The sequence below is a fragment of the Canis lupus genome, chromosome 25 (assembly GCF_003254725.2).
Source record: "Canis lupus dingo isolate Sandy chromosome 25, ASM325472v2, whole genome shotgun sequence".
NCBI classification, from domain to species: Eukaryota; Metazoa; Chordata; class Mammalia; order Carnivora; family Canidae; genus Canis; species Canis lupus.
In genome coordinates, this window is record NC_064267.1 from 8628567 (window position 1) to 8647100 (window position 18534).

The following is an 18534-nucleotide window of genomic DNA, read 5'->3' on the forward strand; positions in this document are numbered from 1 at the left end:
AAAACACAGAAGTATAAGACTCCCAGAAAATAACATAGAAGAAAACTTATATGATTTTGGACACAGCAATAACTTTTTAGATACGACACCAAAGGTATGATCCATGAAATAAATAATTGATAAGCTAGACTTCATTAAAATTTAAAACTTCTATGAAAGATGATCTAAAGAAAATGAGAATACAAGCTACAGCTTGGCAGAAAATATTGCAAAAGACACATCTAATAAAGCACTGTTGCCCAAAATATACAGAAGACTCTTAAAACTCAACAATTAAAAAAAAAACCAATTTAAAAATGAGTCAAAGATCTTAATAGACACTTCACCAAAGTAGATACACAGATTTCTGGTAAACATATGAAAATGTTCCACGTCATATGTCATCAAGGAAACGCGAATTAAAATAACAATAAGATACCACCACATACCTATTAGAATGGCCAAACCTAGAACACTGATAGTGCATATATTGATGAGGAACATTCACTGATTGCCAGTGGAAGTGCAAAAGGAACAGCCACTTTGGAAGACAGTTTGGTGATTTCTCACAGAACTAATACTCTTACTATAAAAAATAGCAATTGTACGCTATGAAATTACCCAAAGGAGTGGAAATCTTCTATCCACACACAAAAATCTGTATATAGATGTTTATAGCAACTTTACTAATAATGGCCAAAACTTGGAAGCAACCACAGTATTCTTCAATAAATGAATACAGTAAAATATTACCACTAAAAGGAAATGAGCTACCAGGCCAAGACATGGACGAAACTTAAATGCATATTACTAAATGAGAAAAATGAATCTGAAGAGGCCACACACTTTCTGATTCCAGCTATATAACATTCTGGAAAATGCTAAACTATGGAGACAGTAAAACAAAAAAAAAAAAAAGAAAGAAAGAAAAAAATAGTGGCTGCCAGTGGTTGGGGGCTAGGAGTAAAATGGGAGAGAAGAGCATAGGTGGTGAACAGAGGATTTGGGGAACAGTGAAAATATTCTATATGATACCATGACAATGGACATATGTCATTCTACTTTTGTCCAAACCTACAGAATGTACAACATAAAAGGAAAACTGTAATATAAACTGTGAACTTTGGGTATTTATGATGTGTCAATGTATTTTCATTAATTATAATAAATGTACAATTCTGGGGAGAGGCTACATGTGGGTGGGAGCAGGGGAAATCGCTGTGCCTTCTCAACTTTGCTGTGAACCTGAAACTTCTCTAATAAACTTAAGTCATGAAGAACAGATTTAAGAAAAAAACAGCATGTCTTTAGGAACTAAAATTAGGGCTAGGGCTGAGGAAGGGCTTAAAATTGTTTAATTTATGCATTCATTCAACAGAACCTTACTGAGTACCAACTATATGCTAAACTTCATTTATTATTTTACTTTAACGTTGTGAACATTAAGAGGCATTAAAAATTGTAAAAGCAAAATAAAATAAAAAATGAAAGTGAGAAATATAATTTAACATTCACAGTATGAAAACCTCTTCTATAACTGGAAATGTTTTGAAAATTCATCTTTGTGTAGTTACATAATGTATAGCTTTGATTTTAGCTAAATTACTACTGAAATTGCTTTTTCCCAGACTGACCAGAAAGAATGAAATTAGAGCATTCATTTTTAACCATGATTTTCATTACTTCTCACTTTCTTTGTTCATTTAGGACTTAAAACCAATCAAGTATTTCTGAAACTCAGCCTGGACCAAGGGAGAAAAATCTTATGGTATAAGATTTGGATTGAGTATTTGTGGACTATTTATACAATCATAAAAATAATTAAAGGGTGTTTATAACTCTAAAATGAACTTATTAAAAGAGAGAAAAGAGGGGGAGCAGAAATCATTTAGGAGAGGCAGTTTTTAAAACGCCTATAGAATAGACAGTGCAGGCTGATAGGTCACAGGTCAAATCAAACTTTTTGAACTATGGCTACTTGCAGAAAGACTCCATGCAACATGCTTTTTATACGCATCCAGGGAATGCATAGTCAGGAAAATTTTCACTGGTGTGCATTAAGAAAGGTGTTTGGGGAATTCTTCCACAATGAAGAAGATGAATTGGATCTTACTTTAGGTTTCCTTGTACCCGACCCTTCCCAATTCCTTCCATTTTTATATAGAGAAGTTCCAAGCAGAGCATGGGGTATCATGACAATAAACACTTCTACACAACAGAATCTCTCCCCTACAGCAGTTAATAAAATGAAGTATGTCTCTATGAGGTATTTTTATGCAGTTTTTCTCAGCTGTTTCCTTGGTAGAACTGAACTGTGGCTTAGCCTTTCATAACTTCCGCTCTGTCCTAAAAATTATCTCTAACTCACACTCCTCTGTATCTCCACTCTGTAAACCATGATTCATTAATAACCAAACCTCTCTCCCAAATCCCCACCATGACCCTCCTTCCCAGTCCCTTGAGCACTTTATGTTTACTTCATTCTTCTCTTGATCTGGTAGCAAATCAAAGCCCAAGTTAGAAAACTTTGCTTCGGGCCAGAGACAGAGGCATTTTATAGATAGTAAAAAGCAGGAAGAGTTCACTTTTTCTAATAGGGTTCTATTATGCCATTTATTTTAAGGGTTTTGGAGAAAACACTCTATCCCACTCGATATCAAGTGCAGGGGAATCTTGCAATTATCATATGGAAATAATAGTCTAAATTAAGATTAGATGATGAGGATGAATATCTGAACCATTAATAGAAACCAATTAGCATCTTCTTTTAATAAGCAGAATTTTTCAAGAAGTCTTCCTGCTGTAAAGCCAAGGGTAGAAATGGAAATAACTATATTGTGATAAATGCAACTAGCTATTCCCATTGGTAGAACAGGATTAAAGACATTGAAGAAACTAACTTACATCAATGTTATGCTGAAGGTAGTTCACAGAGAAATGAGAGCTCACATTTGGTAGTAAAGGGCCCTGACTGACCCCAGGTTGCCTAAGATTGCATTCTCGCTCCCTTTGCCCATATCTCACTCCCTTTGCACTTGAGTTTCAATTTCCTACTATGTGACATGGGGCAAATAATTATTAGTCCACACAAGGTGGTTGTGAGGATTAAATGAATTAATACACATGAAGTGCCAGAAATACCGGAAGTATTCATTAAACATTAGGTATAATAATTTATTTTTCTGCATTTCACTTAGGATGCAAAATAATTAGCTGGGAAGAGATTTCTGCAGCCACTGAGTTCTATCTGGGTGTCCAGAGTAAATCTTATTTGTTAGCTGTTGCAAAACAGAAAGAGAAGCAAGTATTTTTTAAAATCAATGTGTTGATTTTTTTAGGTATAACTGACATACTGTTACATCCTATTACTTTCAGATGTATATCATAGTGATTTGAAACTTGTATACATTATAATATGATCTCCACAGTAAGTCTAGTTACCATGTGTCACCATGCAAACTTATTATCTTTTTACTTTTCTGTATTTCCTATGTTGTACATTATATCACCATGATTCGTTTTACAACTGGAAGTTTGTATCTCTTAATCCTCTTCACCTATTTTACCTGCCCCTGTCTGGTAATCAATAGTTTGTTTCCTATAATTGATGAGTTTGTTTCTGTTTTATTTGATTTTTTTATATTCTACATATAAGTAAAAACATATGGTATTTTTCTTTCTTTGTCTGATTTGTTTCACTTACCATAATACTTTTTATGTCCACCTATATTGTCACAAATAGCAAGATTTCATTCTTTTTTATGGCTGAGTAATATTCCATTGTGTGTGAATGTGTGTGTGTGTGTGTGTGTGTGTGTATATATATATATATATATATATATATATCACATTGTCTTTATCTCTTCATCTATCCATGGATGCTTAGGTTGTTTACTTCTTGGCTAAGTAATTTCTGCAATGCACGCATGGATGCATATATTTCTTCAAATTGCTATTTTCATTTTCATTGGATAAATACCCATAAGTGGATATTCCCACTCGCGTGCTAGATCATATGGTAGTTCTATTTTTAATGTTTTGAGGAACCTCCATACTGTTTTCCACAGATGCTGCACCAGTTCACATTCCCACAAACAGTATACAAAGTTCCCTTTCCTTCACATCTTCAACAACACTTGTTATTTCCTATCTTTTTTATACTAGCCATTATGACAGGTATGAAGTGAAATCTCATTGTGGTTTTGATTTGCACTTCTCTGATGACTAGTGATGTGGAACATCTCTTCATGTGTCTATTGGCCAACTGTATGTCTTCTTCGGAAAAAAATGTCTATTCAAGACTTTTGTCCATTTTTTAAACAGGTTGGTTTTTTATATTAAGATATATAAGTTCTTTATATATTTTAGATATTAACCCCTTATCTGATGTATAATTTGCAAATATTTTCCTTCATTTGGTAGGTTGCTTTTTGATTTTGTTCTTCACTGTGGAGAAGCTTTTTAGGTTGATGTAATCGCATTTATTTATTTTAGCTTTTTTTTGCCCTTGCCTAAAGAGACTGGTCCAAAAACCTTTTGCTATGACTAATATCAAATAGTTCATTTTCTGTTTTCTTTCAGAAAGTTTTATGATTTCTTTATTTCTTTCAGAAGTTTTATGGTTTCTGGTCTTATCTTCAAGCCTATAATCCATTTGAATTTGTTTTTGTATATAATATAAGATACTGGTCCAGTTTCATTCTTTTGCACACCCAGTTTTCCCAAAACCATTTATTGAATATACTTTTTCCTATGGTATATTCTTACCTTTCTTATCATTGATTAACTTATCATATATGCCTAGGTTTATTTCAGGGCTCTCTATTCTCACACATTGATCTATGTTTTTGTATTCATGCCAGTACCATGCTGTTTTGATTACTGTCACTTTGTAACATAGTTTGAAATCTGGTAGTGTGATACTTCCAGCTTTGTTTTTTCTCAAGATTGCTTTGGCTATTTGGGGTCTTTTGTGGTTCCATAAAAAATTCAGGACTCTGTTGTAGTTCTGTGGGAAAAATGCCATTGAAATTTTGCTAGGCATTGTACTGAATCTGTAGATTGCTTTGGCGGGTATGGAAATTTTAATGATGTTAATTCTTCCAATCCAGGAGCATAACAAATTTTTCAATTTATTTATGCTGTTTTCAGTTTCTTTTATCAGTGTTATAGTTTTCAAAGTACAAATCTTTTTTTTAATTTTTATTTATTTATGATAGTCAGAGAGAGAGAGAGAGAGAGGCAGAGACATAGGCAGAGGGAGAAGCAGGCTCCATGCACCAGGAGCCCGACGTGGGATTCAATCCTGGGTCTCCAGGATCACACCCCGAGCCAAAGGCAAGCGCTAAACCGCTGCGCCACCCAGGGATCCCTCAAAGTACAAATCTTTCACCTCCTTGGTTAAATTTCATTCCTTGGTATTTTATTCTTTTGGTGCATTTTAAATGGAATAATTTTCTTAGCTCTTCTTCCTGATAGCTTAGTACAGAAATGCAACGAATTTCTAGATGTTAATTTTGTGTCCTGCAACATTACCGAATTAACCTATTAGTCCTAAAAAATTTTAGTAGAATCTATAGGGTTTTCTATATATAGCATCATGTCATTTGCAAATAGTGATGATTTTATTTCTTCCTGAAAATTGAAAATTTTGGTTGCCTCTTTTTCTTTTTTTCTTTTTTTTTTTTTTTTTGTCTGATTGCTGTGGCTCTGACTTCCAGTACTACGTAGAATAAAAGTGGTGAGAGCAAGCATCTTTGTTTTGTTCATCATATTAGAAAAAAGCTTTTAGCTTTTCACCATTGAGTATGATTTAGCTGTGGATTTGTCATATATGGCCCTTATTATGTTGAGGTCCATTCAATCCATACTCATGTTGTTGAAAGTTTTTATCATAAATACATGTTGAATTTTGCCAAATGATTTTTCTGCATCTGTTGAGATGATTGTATGATTTTATCTTTGCTTTGTTAATGTGATAGATCATATTGATTGATTTGTGAATGCTTGCATCCCTAGAGTAAATCCCACCTGGTCATGATGTATGATCATGTTAATGTATTTTTGAAATCAGTTTGCTAATATTTTACTGAGGGTATTTTCATCTATGTTCAGCAGGGATCCTGGCCTGTAGTTTTTGTGGGTGTATGTGGTGCCTTTGTCTGGTTTTGGTATTAGGGTAATGCTAGCCTCACAAAATAAATTTGGAAGCATTTCATCCTCTTTAATTTTTTGGAATAATTTGAGAAAAAATAGTAACTGACTTCTGTAAATATTTGGTAGAATTCACCTGTGAGGCCATCTAGTCCTAGATTTTTGTTTTGAAGAGTTTTTAGTTAGTAATTCCATTTTATTGATTGTAATTGGCCTGTTTAGATTTTCTATTTCTTCAAGATTCAGTCTTCAATGGTTGCATGTTTGTAGGAATTCATATCTTCTTGATTTTCCAATTTGTTGGCATGTAATTGTTCATGTAGTCTTTTATGATCCTTTGTATTTCTCTGGCATCAATTGTAAGTTTCTTTTCATTTCTGATTTTATTTATTGGTCCCTCTCTCTTGATGATTCTGGCTAGAGGTTCAATGATTTCATTTTTTTAGTGAACTAGTTTAGTTTCATTGATCTTTTTTATTGCTTTTGGGTATTTCATTTACTTTGATTTTGATCTTTATAATTTCCTTTCTTCTACTGACTTTGGACTTTGTTTTTTAGTTACTTTAGGTATACAATTATATTTATTTGGGAATTTTATTTATTTATTTATTTGGAATTTTCTTGTTTCTTGAAGTAAGCCTGTTTTACTATCAACTTCCATCTTAGAACTGTTTTTGTGGCATCTCATAGATTTTGGAAAATTGTGTTTTCATTTTTATTTGTCTCAAGGTATTTTTTTAAATTTCCTCATTGATTTCTTCATTAACACATTGTTTAGTATGTTGTTTAGTCTCCACATGTTTGTGTTTTATCCAGTTTTCTTCTCTTGATGATTTCTAGTTTCATACTGTTGTGGTTAGAGAAGATGCTTGATAGGACTTCAATCTTTTTTAATTTATTGAGACTTGTGTTGCAACCTAACATGATTTATCTTGGAGAATGTTCCATGTGCACTTGAAAAGAATGAATATTCTGTAGTGTTTGGATGAAATGTTCTGTGTATATATCCATTAAGTCTATCTGGCCTGAGTGTCATTTAAGGCCAATATTTCCTTATTGATTTTCTTTCTAGACGATCTATCCATTGATGTGAGTGGGATGTTAAGTCCTATACTATTGTTGTATCACTGTCAATTTCTTCTTTTAGTCTATTAGTATTTGTTATATACATTTTGGTACTCCTATACTGGGTGCATAAATATTTATAAATGTTATGTCCTCTTCTTGGATTAATCCCTTTATCATTATATAATGCCCCCCCTTTTTTTTTTGTCTTTTGTTTTTGTCTTTAAAGTCTATTTTGTCTGATACGAGTATAGCTATCTCAGTTTTCTTTTCATTTCCATTTGCATAGAACATCTTTTTCCATCCCTCCACTTTGAGTCTGTATCTTAAATCTGAAGTAAGGCTCTTGTAGGCAGCATATAGATGAGTCTTGTTTTACACACACACACACACACACACACACACACATCGGTCTTTTTAACTTGATACTCACTTATGTTTGTATACATTTCAAAGCATTTTTACCTCCCTTTCGAGTTTTATGTTTTTGATACCATACTCTATATCTTTTTATTTTATATCCCTTAACTATTTTATTTATAGCTGATATTACCACTTCTATTTTTTAATCTTTATACCAGCTTTTTAAGTGACTATCCACTGCCCTTACTATATATTTGCTTTAACCAGTAAGATTTTTTTTCATATATTTTATTTTTAGTTATGGACCTTTTTTCCACTTAAAGAAGATCTTTAACATTTCTTATAAGTCTGGTTGGTAGTGGATGAACTCCTTTAGTTTTATTTGTCTGGGAAACTCTTTATCTTGCCTTCGACTTTGAATGATAATGTTGCTTGGTAGAGTATTCTTAGTTGTAACTTTTTTCCTTTCAGCACTTCAAATATATTCTGCAACTCCTTTCTGGCCTGTTAATTTTTTTTTTTTTTGAAAAGTCAACTGATAGTCTTATGGGGTTTTTTTATCTGTGACTCTTTATTTTTCTCTTGTTTCCTTTAAGACTCTCTTTTTTTATGGTTTACATACTATAACATTTATGTGTTCAAAGTAGTTTTTAGTATAATTACAGAATTCTTTAACTTTTGCCATTTAGTTATGGTGTAGATCTCTTGGTTTTATCTTGTTTGAGGAGTCTCTGTGCTTCATGGAACTGAATATCTGTTTCCTTCCCTAGGTTAGGCAATTTTTGAGCCATTATTTCTTCAAATAAATTTTCTACCCATTTCTTTATCTCTTCTCTTTCTGGGATCCCAAAATGTAGATAGATGTTAGTATGATTGGAGTTGTCCTAGAGGTCTCTTAAATTATTCTTATTTTTTATAATTATGTTTTCTTTTTGCTGTCCTGATTACATAATTTCTACTATTTTGTTTTCCAAATTGCTGATCTGTTCTTCTGTATGAATTAATTTGATGTTGATTCCTTCTAGTGTATTTTTCATTTAAGTTATTGTGTTCTTCAACTCTGATTTACTCTTACATTTTCTAACTCTTTTTGAAGTTCTTACTGTGTTCCTCCACTCTTTTTTTTTTAGTTCAGTGAACATCTTTATGACCATTATTTTAAACTCTATCAGGTAAACTACTTACCTCTACTTCATTAGGGTTTTTGTTCTCCCAAGGCTTTTACCTTGTTCTTTCTTTAGAACATATTCCTCTGTCTCCTCATTTTGTTTTATTTTCTGTCTTTGTTTCCATGAGGTAGATGGAACAGTTACTTCTCAAAGGAATGTCCTTATGTTGGAGTGCCCCCTGTGTAAACTGTGTTTGCCTGGCAAATTTCACAGGCTGGCTGGAGCTGGAACAGGTATGGGCCAGGGAGTCCCAGAGCATGCTATACCAGGACCATCTTGTCAGGACAGCTGGAGCTTGGACTGATGTGGGCAGGGGGCCCAAGGTGCATGCACCAAGGCTACAAAGGTGGCAGGGAGGGCAGTCAGCTGGACTGGTATGGCCTTGGGGCCCAGAGTGTGCTGAGATAGCTCTAGTAGATTGGCTAGATGGCTTGGACTCTGCTTTCATCCCACTGTCAAGTTGGAAAGTAACACAAAATTGCAACCAGTAATGCCCCTGATCCCAAAACAATTTCCAGCAATTCCCTGCCCATTTGGTGACCACTCTAAGGTTAGAAAATAGATTTCTTTCCCTTACTGTCTAACAGTTCTTTAAACTGTCTTTTTTTGGCTGTGCCCCGGGCAGACAAGTCTATGCCCTTTAGTGATCTCTCTCTCTCTCTCTCTCTCCTCCAGGTCACTATGTTAGAGATGCAGTCCCCATCATTATTATGTTTCCTTCTCTCCTAATCCTCTCTATATGGTTTCTTTATTGTTTGTTGTACAAAAGCTGTTCAATCAGTTATCAGTTCTTCAGGAGGAATCGTTCTATATGTAGATATAGGTTCATAGATTCAGTGTGTCCATAGGAGGACTTGAATTCAGGGTCTTCCTATACTGCCATCTTGGACTCTCTCCAATGTGTTGATTTTTATTGCTCTGTTTCCCCTGCATCCATGGTGTCCTACCCTAGAACACCACATAGATATAACAACAGAAGGACTTATGAGAGACTTAGAAGTAATCTTCACTTTCTCATATTGAAAATGACTGATTTGGAGGGGGAGGGGTAGTATGTTATATTCTAATGATCTAATTTAATATGTCAAGGTAGTGGGTTAAAGTCAGCCTATATCAAGAACCAATTGTTAATAGTTAAGAATTTTGCAAGCTGGTTGTTGAACTACTGATAACTTGAAATCAACCATGGTGGGAATATTTACACTACATAGATCAGTAAATGCTCTAAACTAGGTCCTTTTTTTCTCCTCAGAGAGTCCATTGATTAGCATACCACTAAGTACCTGTGTCATGTACAATGTATGAAAGGAAATGAGGATACTTCAAAGGTAGTGGCTTATTCTCTTTGAAGCATGTTTCCATCCTATCTAAATAATCTTTCTAGCAATTGTATGACAGTGGCAGAGTATTTTTATTATTCTGTTTTACATACTTGGAAACCGAAATAATGATGCATAGTCATTAATAATGCAAAGTAATGTCCATCAGGATGACACCAGGACTAAAACCTGGACTTCCTGACTTACCACAATATTTATTTTATTCTTGTTTTGAGATAGAGCATCACAGGATTTTATTTTTTGCAGTTGTTGATTTCCAATTAATTTTAAGAAATGCTATGATATTTTCTAAATTAACAAAAGAAAAAATCATCAGAATTAAATATTCCATATATCACTTAGTGGGGAGGGCTTGGAAATGAAGAGAAAGTCAAAGATATGGTAAATATTTCCTATAGACGTATTTATTTGTCAACATTAGGTGAATCCTCTGCTGGTTGCCTTTGGGTATAGAAAAAAGGTATCAAAAAAATGGAACATGTACATATTTCCCTGAGAAAGATTTCATTATAACTAGGAATCCTGAACAGACATGAAATACTTAAAGAATGTTTACAAAGCAAAATGACAACAAACGAAAATGCAGTTTTGTTCAAACTGGGAACCTGAGCGCTGAGGTTGATCAAAGGAGGCCTCCTAGAGGGAGAGAATTTGAAGAGTGTTTTTCAGGAAGTGTCAGCTTTAGCTGAATTGCTGAAGATGACAGGAAAGGATATTGGCACCTGGTGTGTTAGAACAGCTAAGCAAAGACTTCCTTCCCCAAAGTATATCCAGCCCTCTGGACGTTACCCTAAATAATGGTACCTCTTCTAGGGATAGGGAGAGGAAGCTCAAACCAGACAATTTTATTATACCTTGTTCAGTCTGGTAAGAGAACAGAGGTTGAAAATTAATAACAAAATAGATTGAAGCCTAAGATTTTCATTTTCCTTTCTATCACTTCCTTAGTCGTTCCAGTCATTTCCTTTTGACATTCCAGTATATGAATCACTGTATCAGGTATGAAAATACTTGAGAAAATTTTCCTATTGTTTTCTCAGAAGCTATATGACATACTTTTATACCACAATTAACAAAAACCTAGCAGACAAATATCTAAACTCATAAACCAAATGGATCAGGGTATTATTATTTGCATCACAAAAAGCCTTTCATTTTTTAAAAGGCTTCACTATTGTTTTATTAATTCATTTTTATGTAGACATTTGTTAAGTGCAATTTATATTTTAGGCACTATAGACACAGGTTTATATAACAGGATCCACTGCCCCCACAGATCTCAGAGTATACAAGAGGAGACCAACATGTTCTGGCATAATTATAGTCATACTTGATGTAGAAAAATGTTGGGGTTTGGAGTCAGTGGCCAAGAAAGAATTCTTTAGACATCTTTGGTGCAAAAAGGTGGTTTTGTTAAAGCATAAGGACAAGACCTGTGGGCAGAAAGAGCTGCAATGGGGTTGTGATAGGTGACTTATTATATACTTCCAAGGTGAGGGGCAGTTAAGGACAGCACAAGCCTTCAAGGTATTTAGTAAACAAGATTTCCAGCATCCTGAAGAGGCTAACTATTGTTATGAGAAGATCATCTGTTATTGTTGAGTGAAAACTGAGTCAGGAGACCCTTCAGATGTGTATCAGTGGGCTATATTCTTGGAGGATGAATGCTAACATTTACCTTGGAGGTACCTTGGAGGGTAGAGATAAAGGAAGTTTCCAAAGGAACTTTCATATATTGAAGAAGACTTACAGGATCCTGGGGGTTGGGATAAGATTGCCTCTTGATCTTAGCAAAATATTAACATCCAGGCAGCTGAGTTTGTAGAGGAATGTCACTCTGACTGTTTTAAGACTGGTCAATGGCCACAGCTTTGTAGTACAACCTGAAATCTGGCATCGTGATGCCCCCAGATATGGTTTTCTTTTTTAATATGCCCCTGGCTATTCGGGATCTTTTCTGATTCCACACGAATCTTAAAATAATTTGTTCCAACTCTCTGAAGAAAGTCCATGGTATTTTGATAGAGATTGCATTAAATGTATAAATTGCCCTGGGTAGCATTGACATTTTCACAATATTAATTCTGCCAATCCATGAGCATGGAATATTTTTCCATCTCTTTGTGTCTTCCTCAATTTCTTTCAGAAGTGTTCTATAGTTTTTAGGGCATAGATCCTTTACCTCTTTGTTTAGGTTTATTCCTAGGTATCTTATGCTTTTGGGTGCAATTGTAAATGGGATTGACTCCTAATTTCTCTTTCTTCAGTCTCATTGTTAGTGTATAGAAATGCCACTGACTTCTGGGCATTGATTTTGTATCCTGCCACGCTGCCAAATTGCTGTATGAGTTCTAGCAATCTTGGGGTGGAGGCTTTTGGGTTTTCTATGTAGAGTACCTTGTCATCTGGGAAGAGGGAGAGTTTGACTTCTTCTCTGCCAATTTGAATGCCTTTTATTTCTTTTTGTTGTCTGATTGCTGAGGCTAGGATTTCTAGTACTATGTTGAATAGCAGTGGTGAGAGTGGACATTCCTGTCTTGTTCCTGATCTTAGGGGAAAGGCTCCCAGTGTTTCCCCATTGAGAATGATATTTGCTGTGGTTTTTCGTAGATGGCTTTTAAGATGTTGAGGAATGTTCCCTCTATCCCTATACCCTCAAGAGTTTTGATCAGGAATGGATGCTGTATTTTGTCAAATGCTTTCTCTGCATAATTGAGAGGATCATGTGGTTCTTGTTTTTTCTCTTGCTGATATCAATCACATTGATTGTTTTACAAGTGTTGAACTAGCCTTGCATCTCAGGGATAAATCCTACTTGGTCATGGTGAATAATCTTCTTAATGTACTGTTGGATCCTATTAGCTAGTATCTGTTGAGAATTTTTGCATCCATGTTCATCAGGGATATTGGTCTATAATTCTCCTTTTTGGTGGGGTCTTTGTCTGGTTTTGGAATTAAGGTGATGCTGGCCTCATAGAAGGAGTTTGGAGGTATTCCATCTCTTGCTATCTTTCCGAACAGCTTTAGTAGAATACGTATGCTTTCTTCTTTAAACGTTTGATAGAATTCCCCTGGGAAGCCATCTGGCCCTGGACTTTTGTGTCTTACCAGGTTTTTGATGACTGCTTCATCACTGGAGGGTATTATGCTGAGTGAAATAAGTCAATCGGAGAAGGACAAACATTATATGGTCTCATTCATTTGGGGAATATAAAAAATAGTGAAAGGGAATAAAGGGGAAAGGGGAAAAAATGAGTGGGAAATATCAGAAAGGGAGACAAAACATGAGAGACTCCTAACTCTGGGAAATGAACTAGAGGTGATGGAAGGGGAGGTGGGCGGGGGGTGGGGGTGACTGGGTGACGGGCACTGAGGGGGGCACTTGATGGGATGAGCACTGGGTGTTATTCTATATGTTGACAAATTGAACACCAATAAAAAATAAATCTATTAAAAAAAAAGACTTGTCAATGGGCTGTAAGTAGTAAGGATATTTAATTTTTCTTTTGCCTTTGTTTTTCCACATTAACACTCAATTGGTAAAAAGAAGTTCAAACACCATAGGCATTAAATGATCAATGATCAGGACAGTTACAGATGTTACAGATATTGGACAAGTCTGTAAACAGAAAGTGATGATTCAGGTAGAAATGAATAGGTTCACTGGACCAAAAAAAGAGAGCTTTCCTAAAGAATGACAAAACAGAAAAGTATGCAAGTATTTTTTTTTAAGTCAGTGTGTTACCATGGTTCCACTGTGTTAATGGTGTTTCAATCTAGACCACTTAGATATAATAACTGAAGGGCTCATGTGAGATTAGGAATAATCCTCACTTTATTTCACAGGAGTAAAAAGTGGTTGCGCTTATAGTTGGAATGGGAAAATTGAAGTTTCTAGAGACAGATAGATTAGGGATACATGATGGGAAATCACTGAATATTTTCAGCAAGAACAAGAATGGTGTGCTCTGATTTATGTCTTTTTAAAAAGATCATTTTAAAGACGATATAGAGGATGCATTGAAAGGTAGAATTTTTCAAATAGAAGCTTCCTTATTATACTCAAAACATAATTTTATTTGCAAAAGTTCTGCTTCTGTAGAGCAAACTCTTAATCCATCCCCTGTAGCGAGTGGGCCACACCTAAGATATGGCAGGTGAAGTCTAATAAAGCACAAATGTTTTAGTGCTATGACCTTCTATTTTTCAGGGCCACCAACCAGTTCTGTTTAGAGCAATGGTCCAAATGTAAGCCTGATAAACTATAATTGATCTCATACCACCCACACCATAAATAATTTCAAAGTATCAAAACAAAGGCTCCAAATAATTCAGATATATAAGTTCCCAGCCATTTATCTTCCATTTCTGGACCAAACATTTTAAGGTTTTTGAAACCTGAAGGTTGCCCTTTCCCTTGCTTTAAGATGTTGCCAATTGAAGCTAAGCTATACACAGAGCTGATATAGAATTCCCTTCATCCCTTGAGCTAAACAAAGGAAAGCTTATAAGGAAATTTCTGGAAATGAGGTTAATACAAAGTATGTAGGTTCTACATATTTTTCCAAGGAATTTGAAATTGAGCTCAGAGTTGGCTAGCATCCTGCCGAGTTAATGATTTTCAAATTTTAGAAAAAGAAATAAACAAAACTGCTTCTAAGGGTACTGTAAAGAACTGAAGAAATCCATGATTATTCAAATTAATGCTCTGGAACACTTGCTGATATAGTCAGCGATTGTGGCAGGCAGTTTGTTTTTTCCTTGTGTTTTAAATCATCTTAATTTAGAAATCATCTTTTGGCATTTATGACCTCAATTCTACTGTGTCAACATAGCACATTACTATTCTCTTTTTCATTTTTTACTTTTAAAAAAGGTGAAAGACTTTATAAAACTCAATCTCAAACTTCTTGAACCAAAGAATCCAGGAAAATGATGCTCTGCTTGCCATTTATGAATAACCAGGTAGATCATACTGTAAGTCAGCCAGAAAATCAGTTAACCCTATTTCTTTTGCCTTCTATCGGTTGCTAACAGATCTTTGTACTTTCTTAGCCAAGGATGGGAGGAAGAGTGTCTGGCAATGGTAAGTTATTTAGACTCAGACTATAGACTGCTGAAAATTTTTCAGCCATTGCCTTTTAGAAAAATAGATCTATGTGTAAGGCTGCTTGCATTTGTAATTTCATTTCAGTCACAGTTTGATTTATCACAAATCAACTGACATTAGGCTGTGACTAATTCTTTCAAGATCTTAAAGCTACTGAGCCTTTGTTGCCCAGGAACTCAGGAGACTGTCCAGGTGGGTGGTTTGCAAATTGTCAGTCAGTGATGTTGAGGGTCTGGTAGGAAAGCAGTAGCCTGGTCTACATAATTGTTCAAATAATTATCTAAAATCACCATTTCAGTGCTTCTTATTGGATGATCAAGACAAAATTCTCTACTCTAGGACGCAATCCATTCAATTTACAGGCTTCACTAGCTCTGTCTGAGCTTCTCTCTTGCTCTTCCCTAGTGCTAACCCTCTTGCCAGCTAGTGTCTGTGGTTTGCCTATTTTTTTTATTATTATGGCCCATATTTGGTACCTTTGACTTTGCTGCTCATATCCAATGTAGGATACTCTCTCAGATTCTCTTCGTTAAAGTAAATCCTCAAATTTCTTAAAGACCTACAGTTTAAAAATCACCTTAACAAGCTTATACCATCCCTCAAAGATACTTTGGTACCCAGCAAGGCAGAAAATACAATACTCTAAACCCTTTATTATGTGTTTTTAGTCCTTGCATTCATACATCATAGGGTCTTATTGCTACAAAGGACTCTAGAGATTGTTTAACAAGGGGATAATGAGGTCCAGAAATAATGAAGGATTTTTCCAATTACAGTTCAGTGCAGTAAAGACTGATGCTCCGAAGATAGTGAGACCCAGTGATATTATGAGGTGACCTTACAATCACCAAAGGATGATTGACTTGTGTTTACTACAGCCTCAGAGTTAAATCTGAATCTCAGAAAACAAGTATTCCAAGAATTCTGTGCAACATCTCCTAGTCTTGCAACATAGATATTCCTCAGAACATCACATTATGTGCGCCTCCAAAAGCAGACAGAATGTGTTATATTTTGGAGAATTTCCACTGTTGTTTTATGTAGATTAAGGTTCCTCTTCTACTTCCCATAGCAACCGTTTCACAGAACAAATATCTACCATTTTTAAAGTTGAATTGGACTATAATTATCATTTTATTATAATAATGATATTACAATTGGATCATAAAATCATGAGGGCAGGGACTGGGATTGTTTTGCATCATTACATCCTTGTGTCTAGAACAATGCTTTGAACACAGAAAGTACTAAAAAAAATGTTGAATGAATGAATGTTTATGCCTTTTTTTCCAGGTTAAATGTATAGTCTACAAGGGGTGGCTGGGTTGCTCAGTGTTTGAGCATCTGCCTTTGGCTCAGGTCTTCATCCCAGGGTCCTGGGATTGAGTCCCACATCAGGCTCCCCACAAGGAGTTGCTTCTCCTTCTGCCTACTCCTCTGCCTGTGTGTGTGTGTGTCTCTCATGAATAAATAAATAAAATCTTTTTAAAAAATGTATATGCTACAAGACAGGTTCTAGTTCTTGTTAGCATAAAGCAATTCACTTAAAGTTTAATGAAGATTTTTAAGTAAAAATTTACTAGAATATGAGTCACGTATTTAAATGCCTATAGATGCAAGCAGGGAGCACAAATCAGCAAAGCCAGGCTGCATATGAGAAATACAACACAGCACTGCAAGCACGATGATTAGAAAATGATATTAATAATGATTAGAACTGTGGCAAAGAGCGTAAGTCTCATCTAAATTGGCTGATTGTTTAAAAAATATTTAAAAATTAAAAATTAAAAAAAATAAATTGGCTGATTGTTGCCATGTCAGAATGGAAACCCAGTGATTTTTATAGAGAGGCTAAGATTCAGATTTTAATATAAAATATCACAATATTAAAATATTGATAATTCATTCTAAAAGAAAAACACTTTGTGCACAAGTATTTCTATGGGCAGCTAGTGGCTGTCAATTCCTAGATTTCTGCTCTAAAATCAAAGAACACATCTGGGAAGTTCTGTAGAGGTAATTGAACCCAATAGTCCTGTCTTTCTTGTTGGGGCCTCCAGTAGTAAGTGGACAGCATCATGCTCCAAATATCATGCCACCATGAGAATCAGATGAACCGAGCCCTTTATTCCAATCTGGGACCTACAGGGGTCAAAAGAGATCACAGAGATATATACTGCTGGCAAGCTCTGTACTTTCATAAGCCAGTAATTGGCTTGACATTTTTAAAATAGGAAAGCAACAAGACTTATGCACTCTAAATTGACCATGAAATGCTCTCAAAGCAAAATTATCACCAAGCCTGTCTGAAACATCTCCCTAGAAAAATGGGAAAGGGGAGGACTAGGATGGGCAAAGTTATTTTCTTAAACTTACAGATTCTGCTTTGCCTACATATTTGAGAAAATTCTTATAAAAGTCAGGTGTAATTTTTTTAATAATAAATTTATTTTTTATTGGTGTTCAATTTGCCAACATACAGAATAACACCCAGTGCTCATTCCCTCAAGTGCCCACCTCAGTGCCCACCACCCAGTCACCCCCACCCCCTGCCCTCCTCCCCTTCCACCACCCCTAGTTCGTTTCCCAGAGTTAGGAGTCTTCCATGTTCTGTCTCCCTTTCTGATATTTCCCACTTATTTTTTCTCCTTTCCCCTTATTCCCTTCCACTATTATTTATATTCCCCAAATGAATGAGACCATATAATGTTTGTCCTTCTCCGATTGACTTACTTCACTCAGCATAATACCCTCAGTTCCATCCACGTCGAAGCAAATGGTGGGTATTTGTCGTTTCTAATGGCTGAGGAATATTCCATTGTATACACAAACCACAGAGTCAGGTGTAATTTGATCAAGATCTTTTGTATATAATACAGAGGAGCATGGGCACAAAAAAAAGGGTTTTTTCATAAGAACGATATAGTTTAGAACATGCAGTATATTACCTATTATACAGCAGGCCATGCCTTCCTGAACTAAAACAGTTTTCAACTAGAGAAAGTCAAACCTCTTATTTGTATGGGAACCATATTTTTTGACTTTTAAAAAAAATTTAAATTCAATTTGCCAACATACAGTATAACACCCAATTCTCATCCCATCAAGTGCCCTCCTTAATGACCTCACCCCATATTTTTTTTTTTTTTGGATGAAGACAAATAAAACCACTCAAGTAGCTAACACACACACACACACACACACACACACACACACACACACATCCTGAACTAGGTAAATGGAACTATTTTGTTAAAAACAGAATTTCAGAGAGCGGAGCCGGGAGGCCCGGCGCAGCGTGGAGGTCGTTGGCGTCACCTGCCGGCCGCCGCTCCCTGCGCGCTCCAACCAACCG

General features: G+C 35.4%; 2 long non-coding RNA genes across 6 annotated transcripts in view; one reads left to right on the top strand and one right to left on the bottom strand.

Annotated features, from left to right (window-relative positions):
* LOC112669448 (uncharacterized) overlaps nt 1–18534 on the top strand; it is a 362442-nt gene that overhangs the window by 178338 nt on the left and 165570 nt on the right. The gene's annotated exons all lie outside the window — the stretch shown is intronic.
* Nucleotides 13546–18530, bottom strand: LOC125753666 (uncharacterized). The gene is made up of 2 exons (XR_007406016.1): nt 17913–18530; nt 13546–17321 (listed from the first exon to the last, which is right to left on the bottom strand). It is a non-coding gene; the product is annotated as an uncharacterized LOC125753666 (long non-coding RNA).